This window comes from Hemicordylus capensis, chromosome 14 (assembly GCF_027244095.1).
Source record: "Hemicordylus capensis ecotype Gifberg chromosome 14, rHemCap1.1.pri, whole genome shotgun sequence".
Lineage (NCBI taxonomy): Eukaryota > Metazoa > Chordata > Lepidosauria > Squamata > Cordylidae > Hemicordylus > Hemicordylus capensis.
This window is the reverse complement of record NC_069670.1, coordinates 12,553,386-12,563,463: the sequence shown is the minus strand read 5'-3', so window position 1 is coordinate 12,563,463 and position 10,078 is coordinate 12,553,386. Positions and strand designations below refer to the sequence as shown.

Below are 10,078 nucleotides of genomic sequence, written 5' to 3'. Positions count from 1 at the left end.
TGGAAACGCATGTCGAGGGAGGCCATTCCTGTACAAGAGAGGGAGTGTGGCTTTGGAGGCAAGCTGATTATTGGGGGCTGGCGGGCGGGGCAATGAGCGAAGAAGACTATGCATTTGGGGGGGTGCACCCCCCTGCCTTGTGGGACTCAGCAGGTCAGTTGAGGGCAGGAGAGGTCTCAGGCAGGGCCCACAGATTTCTCTGGAGGGGTGACCAAAGGCGTCTTCCATGGGTTCCACTGGGACTGGGTGTGTGTCAGGTTAGCTTCTTCAGGATCGTCCTTGCGAGTTAGGCAGGTCTCCGAAGGTGGTTAGGCAGGTCTCCGAATGGTGCCAGCTTCCTTGCCGGCCGCCTTTGAATTCTGGGCAGGAGAAACCTCCTGAAATCTTTGCTGATGCAGCAAAGTTGTGTTGCTGGCTGTGAGACACTTGCCCGGCTTCTCCCTGACGGCTGGATCCCAGGCTTTGGAACAAATGAGGCATTTAAGAGGCATAAGGAGGTGATTCCTGATGAGGCAGGGCTTGATCAGTGAGGTCTTCCCCATTTCCCTTTGTTTGGGTTCGGTTCTCATGGCATGGAACGGTAAACCGGTTTGAAAACCCGTTGAAAACTGGGTGCAGCTGATCGAGGGAAAGACTGCTTCCTTCCTTCAAGACAGAGGCAGGATCTGGGAGGCTGGGGCTGGAAGGAAACCATGTTGTATTAACTTTGGTATTGATCCACCAACACACCTGAGGAATGTGTAGGGTTGCCATGTCCCCTGGAATTTAGGGTCGCCCCTGGATTTTGGCTCCTCCTCCGGGCTGCTAAATTCCACCCAGATTTATACGGTTTTCAAATGCACTGCCTGGATTGCCCAGAATTTTACTCTGGATCGGATCACAGGGGAAGGCAGAGAAGGACGGAGAAGTATACAAATATGTCTAATTCATTCATTCATTCATTAAATGCAAATTAGTTGCAGCACAACATGCATAACATGCAAATTATGCAAAATTTTAATTGGCATGACATGCAAATTAAAATGCACATCATGCCTACTTTGCATAATATGCAAAATAGGCCACCCAGATTGGGGCAGCTTGAATTTGGCAACCCTAGGAATGTAGAGCCCTGGGATTTGTCGTCTCCATGAATGTGCCAAGATTTCTCCATGAGGAATGCTGACACCGCCGACACCCCCCGCCCCAAGACAATACTTTCCAAAAATCCTTTGGTGGTGTTATGCTTGGTGGGTTTGTTCTTGCCTACATCCTCCCTATAAATGGCTGTTTAAATACAAAATAGCTGCACCTGCTAAGAGGCGCTTAAAGACCGAAACGAAAGGAGAGCTGGTCTTGTGGTAGCTAGCATGACTTGTCCCCTTAGTTAAGCAGGGTCCGCCCTGGTCGCATTTGAATGGCAGACCACATGTGAGCACTGTAAGAGATTCCCCTCAGGGGATGGAGCTACTCTGGGAAGAGCAGAACGTTCCAAGGCCCCTCTCTGGCGGCATCTCCAAGAGAGGGCTGAGAGAGACTCCTGCCTGCAACCTTGGAGAAGCCACTGCCAGTCTGTGAAGACAATACTGAGCTAGATAGGCCAATGGTCTGACTCAGTATATGGCAGCTTCCTAGGTTCCTATGTTCCTATTCTCTGATAAACACATTTGCCCTCTGTGTCAGAATTCTCTTTCTCATGGAGGTTCATAGCAGGATATAAGTCTTGGCAAAAGCAGGTTTTTTTTGGTCAGAGTCCCTGTATGGGGCTGCCAAGATAATTACCTGTGAAGGGAAACATATGGATATGTGGAAAGAGAGAGCGAAAGAGAGAGAGTGTCAGAGAGACTGGGAAACGACGTATTGTAATAATAGGCTGAGATGTGCCAGATTATATACAGAGTGCAATGAGAATGTTCCCAGTGGTACCCTCTTGGAATATACACTGCAAGAAAAACTTCGGGCATAACAGTCAGTGTGGGGATGATGTATTCCTGAAAGAGCAGGAAATGATAGACACATAACCAGAGCACCTGCAGGTGAGAAGGAGTTACAGGCAGACTCAGAGTGCAGGTAAGTTGGTTTCACAAACATCAGAAGGGAAAACGCCAAAGGGGGAACCCACCCCTCTGCAAACAGCCCCAATGTAATTCAATGGAGTGGAATGTTCGTGGACTCAAAGGACAGTTAACAAACAGGCAGGTGGAGCTAATGAATCTCCTTGCGGGGAAAGGAAGGCGTAAACAAAAAAGAGCAGGAAATTTCTCAGCCTGAAGAATACTCCCTCAAGATAGTCACAATCCCTTCTGCATCTGAGGCTCAGACATGGGTAACATATGCATGCTGGGGAAATACCACATTTCGTGGTGGAGGGTTCATACTTGCAGTTATTATTCTTAAACGACTTGTGATATCTTGTATAATGTAGATGTAGGCACCCTAGTTCCTTATGGGATCCTGGTGGAAGAGGCAGGAAAGCTGATTTCCCCAAAGACTAAGGTTGGGTCTGCATGATGTTGGGAGTGATTGTTGCTATAGCTGGTTTGTAAGGTGAATAGGGGAAACAAAAAGTTGGCCAGGATGCTCATTTGCATGACAAATGTCTCTTTTCTGTGTTTAGATAAGCTTGCAAAAGACAAGAAAGAAGCAACCTGAGCCTCAGTGTTGAACACTATCGTTTTTGTTCTGTTTTCTACAGTGCTTAGACAGGAAAGAATCTTTAAATCCAATTCATTCTAATTCATTCCACACCTTGCCTGAGGGGGCACTTTCTCTTGCTCAAGAACCCTGGGCACCCTGAAGGGAAGACTATCCCTGGCGAAGGACCAGATTTCGAACCCAGTTGAGGACAAACCCCTTGGATGTGTTGAGCAAAGTCTCTTCCATTCCTGGCCTCAGTTATCCCAGCCTCTGAAATGGGAATCATGGTGACCTACTTTGGAAAGGGCTGGTTAAAACACAGGAATGCTGTTGCTTCACCGGAGGTTTGGCCAGGGAGGACTGGTGCTCCTTCTAAATATAGTAAATGCATTAATCAGTGAGGCTGGGCCAGGCATTTTCCCTTCTTTAATATATAGGACACAAGACGACTCTCTAGCTAGCCGACTGTCTGTTCCGAAACGGCATCTGTTTACATAAATCTCATGTTCAAGAAGATTAAGGGACATTCGGCCATGTTGCAAAGAATACTGGGAACCCTCCAAGGGAGGATTCTGGGAGGAGTTCAGAAGAACCAGACAAGCTTTCGTAGTGTGGGGAAAGATGCAGAAAATGGTACCCAAGAAGTTCAAGGGGCTGGAAAGGAGAGGAAAGGGTCAAGTACATAGGAAGCTGCCTTCTACTACTGCATCAGAACCACCGGGCTATGGAGGTTACCAGACCGGCTTTTCTGCCTCAAAAGCATTCTGCAAGATAGGAACAGAAGATGCTGCCATGTACTGACTCAGACCCTTGGGCCATCTAGCTCTGTATTGTCTACCCAGACTGGCAGCGGCTTCTCCAAGGTTGCAGGCAGGAATCTCTCTCAGCCCTCTCTTGGAGATGCTGCCAGGGAGGGAACTTGGAACTTTCTGCAAGCAAGCAGACAGGTGCTCTTATGACCATATATCACAATTCTAAGTTTATTCTTTCTGTTTGCTAATTCTCCGCCAAATCGACTCCATCCATGCAGCGATTGCTGCGGTCTGTCTCCCGTGGCTTTCCCGACAGTGTTTCCCAGACGCAATTGTTTTCTTGCTTCTCTGCCCTTGACAATGCTTTCTTGTAACTGACACGCTTTACATATTATTCTGTTGTCCTGTGTATTCTTTCTTTCTGTCTTGTCTGGAGCTGCTCTGGGCGTTTGCCAGCCTAAAGGGTGGTTTATAAATACGCTTGAAGAAAACAAGCAAACACATCATGGCCCTATGGTGGGTGATTCACAGTTTTGCAGACTCCTAGGATCCGGAGAGATGGGCGGGGCGGGGAACGGTTGGTACGGGGGTGGATCACGTTTTCTTTTCATTCCTTCATTTTGTGATGTGTCGCACTGTTTGAAAGTTCTGTGCCTTTAGAGACTTCTCTGAACAGTGCCTGCAAGCACCGGGCCTTGTTTGGTTAACTGCAGTTATGTAGCAGCAAGTAAGGATTCATGAATGACACCTCGCTGTGCCTTCTCGGACGGCGCCAAAGCCTGGCATGTGCCTCATGCCCTCAGTGCGGCTGGGGACTGCCTCCAGCCTCTGGGTCAAAACTGCAGCCATGTTTGACACAACACTCTGTACCGCTGAGCTCTGAGGAGGAGAACGGCTCCTGGGATAGCAAGCATGAATCGCCCCTTTGCTAAGCAAGGTTTGCCTTAGTATGCATTTGGACGGGCAACTACATGAGAGCGCTGGAAGATATTCCCCTTAGGGCATGCGGCCACAGCGCAGTGGAAGAGCATCTGCTTTGCATGCAGAAGGGCCCAAGTTCAATCCCGGGCAGTGGCTGTTGCTGGGGTCTCCCTTGGAGTTATTTTTTGATTGGGAGGCTCCTTGGGGCAGAGAACCATCTCCTCAGACCTTTTGCTGTGCAAACTGTTTTAAGAACACACCCCCACACCCCGGCTGAAAAGTGGTATATACATATTTATAACAATATCCAGTGCTAGAAATAAATAATCTAAATACAAATAAATACAGATTCGGGACATTCCCAGACCAGGTTGTCAGAGGTGGAATAGCACATTCTATAGACTAAATCTGCCCTCACCTTATCTGCCTTCATCTTACCTCCCTTCATCTGTCCTCTCTTACCTGCCCTCCCATATCATCAGAGGTGGAACAGACCAAATCTGGACCAAATCTGTCGAGGTACTTCCTACCATCGGAGAAAGTAAATTTCACATCATTAGGACTGCAAACTACCAATTTTTATTTTTCTTTACAGCTTTAACAAGTCCATCTAATCAATGGATTGCGGCTTCCCCCATAACTGTGTTAATCTTTAGGGTATCACAAGACTCTGCCATTTTCACTCCAGCAGACTAATAAGGCTGCCCCACAGCACTGGTGAAAAACGACATTCAGGCAGGTAATCAGAACTGGAGAGACCAAAAGGTCTGATAGTGTTTAAAACGGGCCCAACAAGAGTTTTCATTCTTGTGCTCTAGACTTAACCAGGAGGCTTTACAGACAGGGCTTTTCTTTCGAATCCACTCCAGATTGGAGTGTGCCAGTCCACATATTAGCTGGATTTACCCCGAAGTCCCTGCGGGCTATCAGGGACCAGGACAGACAGGACTTTGTCCCCCCCCTCCCCCCGCATGGAGGCTGCACATTCTGGCTTAGCCCGAAGTATGTCTGGCTTTAAAAAATCCTTTATTCAGAGTTTTTCTGGGTGGGGGAAAACAAAACTAGGACTTCTGTTATGCCCCACAGTTTCTCTGTTATGTGTGGGGTGGTCATGCCAGTGAATCGGTGTTTTTCAAAACTCAATGAAGGGGAGTTTGACAGCTGTTTTGGGTATGGTCTACTCTAAGTAATTTGCAATTGCAAGTGCTGCAGGGGGGGAGGTGTTGTTGCAGATTGGTGATACTTTGTGGAGGGAGTCCAGAAGGGGAGGGAGGCATTCCTGAGTTAAACACAAGCACAAACTTCAAAATGTGTGTCTTCCTATGTTTTACAAAGGCTTTAGATATGCAGAATGGATGTAACCTGAGCCCATTTTTTGTCTGAGCTGATTCCATTAGGGGTGTGTGTGGGGGGGCATGAGTTGATGAAGGCAGTCACTCACAAAGGCAAGGGTTAAGAGTCCTGCTGTTTGATCCAGCTTGGCAACTCGCCATGCTGTCCTTCTGCTCTTAGCTGTCAAATTAAAATGAAACAAAACAAAACTCTCTTGCCTCTTCCTCTGTGGCGTGATTTGTGATTGGTTGGAGGAAAAACCCAGAGCAAGTAGGTGGGAACGCACAGGAAAAAGATCTGCCAGGGAATGCGGGGAGGAGCCGACGGCTATGTGAACTGTCAATTTAACCCCCCGAATTAAACATCTTGCGAATCTGCTGCGAAGCTGATTCGCTCTTCAGATACCCTGCGGCATGAAGCCATGTGTGAATAACCAGGATAGGATTCACTTATGAGGCACTGGTGTACGTCAGGTCCTGACCCTAATCCAGTCAGGCTCCATCCCTCCTCTTCACTCACCCCGGCAGTATTTTTGAAATCAAAAGTTGGCAAACCCGACACACAAAGGTCGTGCACATGACCTCTTTTCTCTGAGCCGGGGAGGGTCAATGGAGAGGCAGGGTCGCTCCTGCCTTCCCCCACACGAGACGGGGTTGGAGCCCTGCTCGCCACACCATGCTCTCAGACAGTGCCCAGCCTCTGTATATCCCATAGTGCACTGCGTGATGAGTGTGGCACATTGGGGGAATCCCCCGAGGGCACACTTGTGTCCTTTAACTCAGGTTAAAGCCTGGGGCAAATTCCCCGAGTTACGGGGCAGGCAACGCCGGAATCGACATTGATCCTGGTGCTTCACGCGGGCAGCCAAACCCAGGCAGGGCTGCCCAGTCTGGGTTTGGCTGCTCGTGTGAACAGACTCATTAAGTAGCTTGTCATAGTGAACACGATATTTACACGATGACTGTCATGGATTCCCCAGGCATCTCTTGAGGGTGGCTCAGACCATGCAACACACCTTGGGTTTTGAAACAAGATGGTGGGCGTGTCCGCCTTTTCATCGAGACGTCAGAAATGCAGATCTTCCCCATCTTAGGGTGAGTAGGTGGAGCTCTCCGGGGTCTAGATCGAGGCATGATTAAGTCACGTTCCTAGAGTGATGACATCACTTCCTTTCTCTCCAGACAGCTCACTGGTGCCCCCTAGTTTTTGGTTGGGTATTGGGGGCTATGCAGACGGCATTCCAATTGGCTGGACATGACTCATTGGAGGGCTGATAGGTGACTCACGGACACTCATGTTCAAAGTCCATCTCATGTGATTTCTTCAGCAGCAGGTGGTGGTTCCTATCAAAGAGGAAAATTATTATGGCCATTTTTTTTGGTTTGGCCTCCCTTTGTGCACCGGAAGTCTATTATCCACCCTCAGTGATGGCATGGCGTGAAACCGGCTCAGGACAAGAAAGAATTAGCATACAGGTGAGCGCAAGGTATTTGTGTGGGCAAGAAACAGGGCAAACCTGTGCTAGTTGGCGACGCATTCCCACAATCCTAGGTAATGTCAACATGTTAGGGCTCAGCTCCAAAGGAAGTTGACTGTGGAATGCCTTGTTGCTGTCATTACATGATGGTATTCAAGGAATGAGTGCATTTTGTTAAACCAACATTCACTGACTGTCGCCTACAGACAGACACTATCACCACAAAGAATGAAAATTGTAAAACCATGCTAGATGTTTAGACAAGGGCTGGAATGTCTTTTGGGAGTGGCCAAGTAGATTCCTTTCTTGACAACAGTAGTAAAGAAAAGTGTGTCTCAGGGCATACACAGAGTGCCTTTTGCTGCCCACCCCCTCGGAGATTAAAGAACAGGGGTTCGAGGGCACAGGGTCTGGTTTTTTGGCTAGTATACGAATACAATGAATATTAACATACTGCTCTTCAACAAAAGTTCCCAGAGCAGTTTACAGAGATACACATAAATAAATAAAATGGCTCCCTGTCCCCAAAAGACTCACAATCATAAAAAGAAACGGAAGATAGACACCAGCAACAGCCACTGAAGGGATGCTGTGCCGGGGATGGATAGGGCCAGATGCTCTCCCCCTGCTGAAGAAAGAGAATCACCACTTTGTAAAGGTGCCTCTTGGCTCAATTAGTTTAAGCTCAATTTTTAAGGAAGGTGACATGTTTTAACAGGCTTAATGGGTAGATTAATCAACCCAAGTTACAGTAGATTGAGTTAAGGGCACTTAATTTTTTTAATTTTTATTTTTTGCTGTGTTACAGAAAAATAAAATACAGGCAATTTCCATAAAACATCAAAGGCCACGTTTTGTTATGAAACTCTATATCACCTGAAACGTCCCTCATTATTTCAAAAATGAACCTTTGGGCAATTTGCAGATTTATTGACATTGAACCAAACAATTGTGTTGAGTTAAAATCTGCTGAAAATCCTCTAACTGGTGATAGGCAAATGTTCAAGAGGTCATTCGCAGCTCTTTTCATGGGATCTGGCCTTGAGAATGCCCCTAATGAAGAATTTTTGGAAGATTAGCTGTGGCACGAAATACATTTTGTAATGCAGAGAGAGACCCGAATTGAAATCATGAAACTTGCTCGGTGGACTCTGAGCCAGTCACTTATCTCTCAGCTGAGCCTACCTCACAGGGCTATTGTGGGGGAATAAACATAACCCTGGACACTGCTCCAGGCTCCTTGGGGGAAGAGTGGGAGAGAAACGTACAAATACATACATACATATTTTCCAACAACCCAACATACCTCTGTTGCACTCTAAGGGATGGTAAAAGCTGCAAATTTTTGCTGGCCCAATTTCTGTGTCAAAGTTCTGATTCTCAGCAGAACGGGGGTGTCTTTCTCTGCACCGAAAAATCTTTATGGCAATTCTGGTCTGGCTGCCTCTTCTGCATTCCAGCACTATCTCTCCCTGGGCCCAAGAAAGAAAACAGAGCTGATTATTGTTATTGTCAAGGAGCCTTCCAGTTCTCTTACCCTCTCCTTCTCCTCCCTTCACCACCAGACCCATTTATTAACCCCACCACACAGTATGGGGAAAACAGAGATGATAAGGGAGGGTGGTTATTGCAAGGAAGAAGGATCTGCATATTCAATTCCCTGCTTTGGGGTAGGGTTCCCAACCGTACAGGATTGGCCTGCAGACGCCAGGAGAATTTCCAGACGGGGCTTTTAGCTTGGAATGGAAGGTGTGCATTCGCACATTGGCCGGATTTGTGCCGAAGTCCGTGTGAGATATCAGGGAGCGCTTCACGCACGATTTCGGGTTTTTCATTGTGTGTTAGAACCTAGCTTGATTTATGACAGGGTTTAAAAAACCATTTTTTGCATTGGGGGTTTGTTTGTTTTTTTTTGGTTGGGGGGCAAATTTGAAATCGCAGTAAAGCCTAGGAACTGGGAAAGCTCCAAGGACTGCCATCCACTTGCAAGTGTCTATTGAAAGCAATCCTGGAAATCATAATTTAATGAATTTATTTCATTTTTACATTTATATCCCACTTTTCCTCCAAGGAGCCCAGAGCGGTGGGCATGGTTATGTTTATCCTCACAACAATCCTGTGAGGTTGGTTAGTCTGCGAGAGCAGTGACTCGTTCAAAGTCAGCCAGTGAATTTCAGGGCTGAACAGGGATGGTTTCAACTCGGGTCCCCCTGGTTCTCCAGCCTCAGAGGCAGGATGCCTCTCAATCCCAGTTGCAGGGGAGCAAGAGCAGGAGAGAGGGCATGCCCTCACCTTTTGCTTGGGGCTTCCCAGAGGCATCTGATGAGCCACTGTGTGAAAACAGGATGCTGGCCTAGATGGGTTTCTTTGGGCCTGATCCAGCAGGGCTGCTCTTATGTTCTAGTCTAACTAACCACTACGCCCACATAGGACTGAGAATAAGGTTGCCAGCCCTCCGAGACTGGCTTCCATCCCCAGGTAACCCTTGAAAGCAACCCTGGAGATTTAAATGGCTTGATATCGTGAAAAATATGGGGAATGTTTTGTGGGGGGGCGGGGTGATATCCAGGAATAGCTTTGATCACAGCTGGCAACCCTAGAAAGAAATATCTTCTCTCCCTCAAATGAGAGGGTTAACCCTAACCCTGCTGTTTGGGATGAGCCAGTGCCCATGACTGGAAGAATGCGAAGCTGGAGCAGTGACTCATGCAGAGATCCAACAGGCACACTCCTCTAAGGAAAGGTCATTCTACTGTGCCTTTGCATCAGCGGTGAGAGAGAAATCCATCCTATGCAAAGCAGAAAGACATCAGAAGCAGTCCCAACGGAGGCTAGTCCCAAGGGATAAACACGAGAGCGATGAACCATGGAGACAGACTCCCTTATAGATGGGCGATGATGTCTCTAAATCAGAAATCCACTTTTGAAGAGTAGGAAGGACATTTGATTCCCAGGGTACCTAGATAAACGTTACGGCCAC

General features: G+C 47.5%; 1 long non-coding RNA gene across 2 annotated transcripts in view; it reads right to left on the bottom strand.

Annotated features, from left to right (window-relative positions):
• Window positions 1–4,646: 4,646 nt before the first annotated feature.
• Window positions 4,647–10,078, bottom strand: part of LOC128337221 (uncharacterized) — a 47,956-nt gene continuing 42,524 nt past the window's right edge. The window contains exons 5-7 of one of the 2 annotated variants that reach the window (XR_008312212.1): window positions 8,405–8,570; window positions 6,637–6,964; window positions 4,647–4,815 (exon numbers count right to left, since the gene is read on the bottom strand). This is a non-coding gene — a long non-coding RNA (uncharacterized LOC128337221). The remainder of the gene's footprint in view (window positions 4,816–6,636; window positions 6,965–8,404; window positions 8,571–10,078) is intronic. The other variant, XR_008312211.1, reaches the window with a different exon arrangement.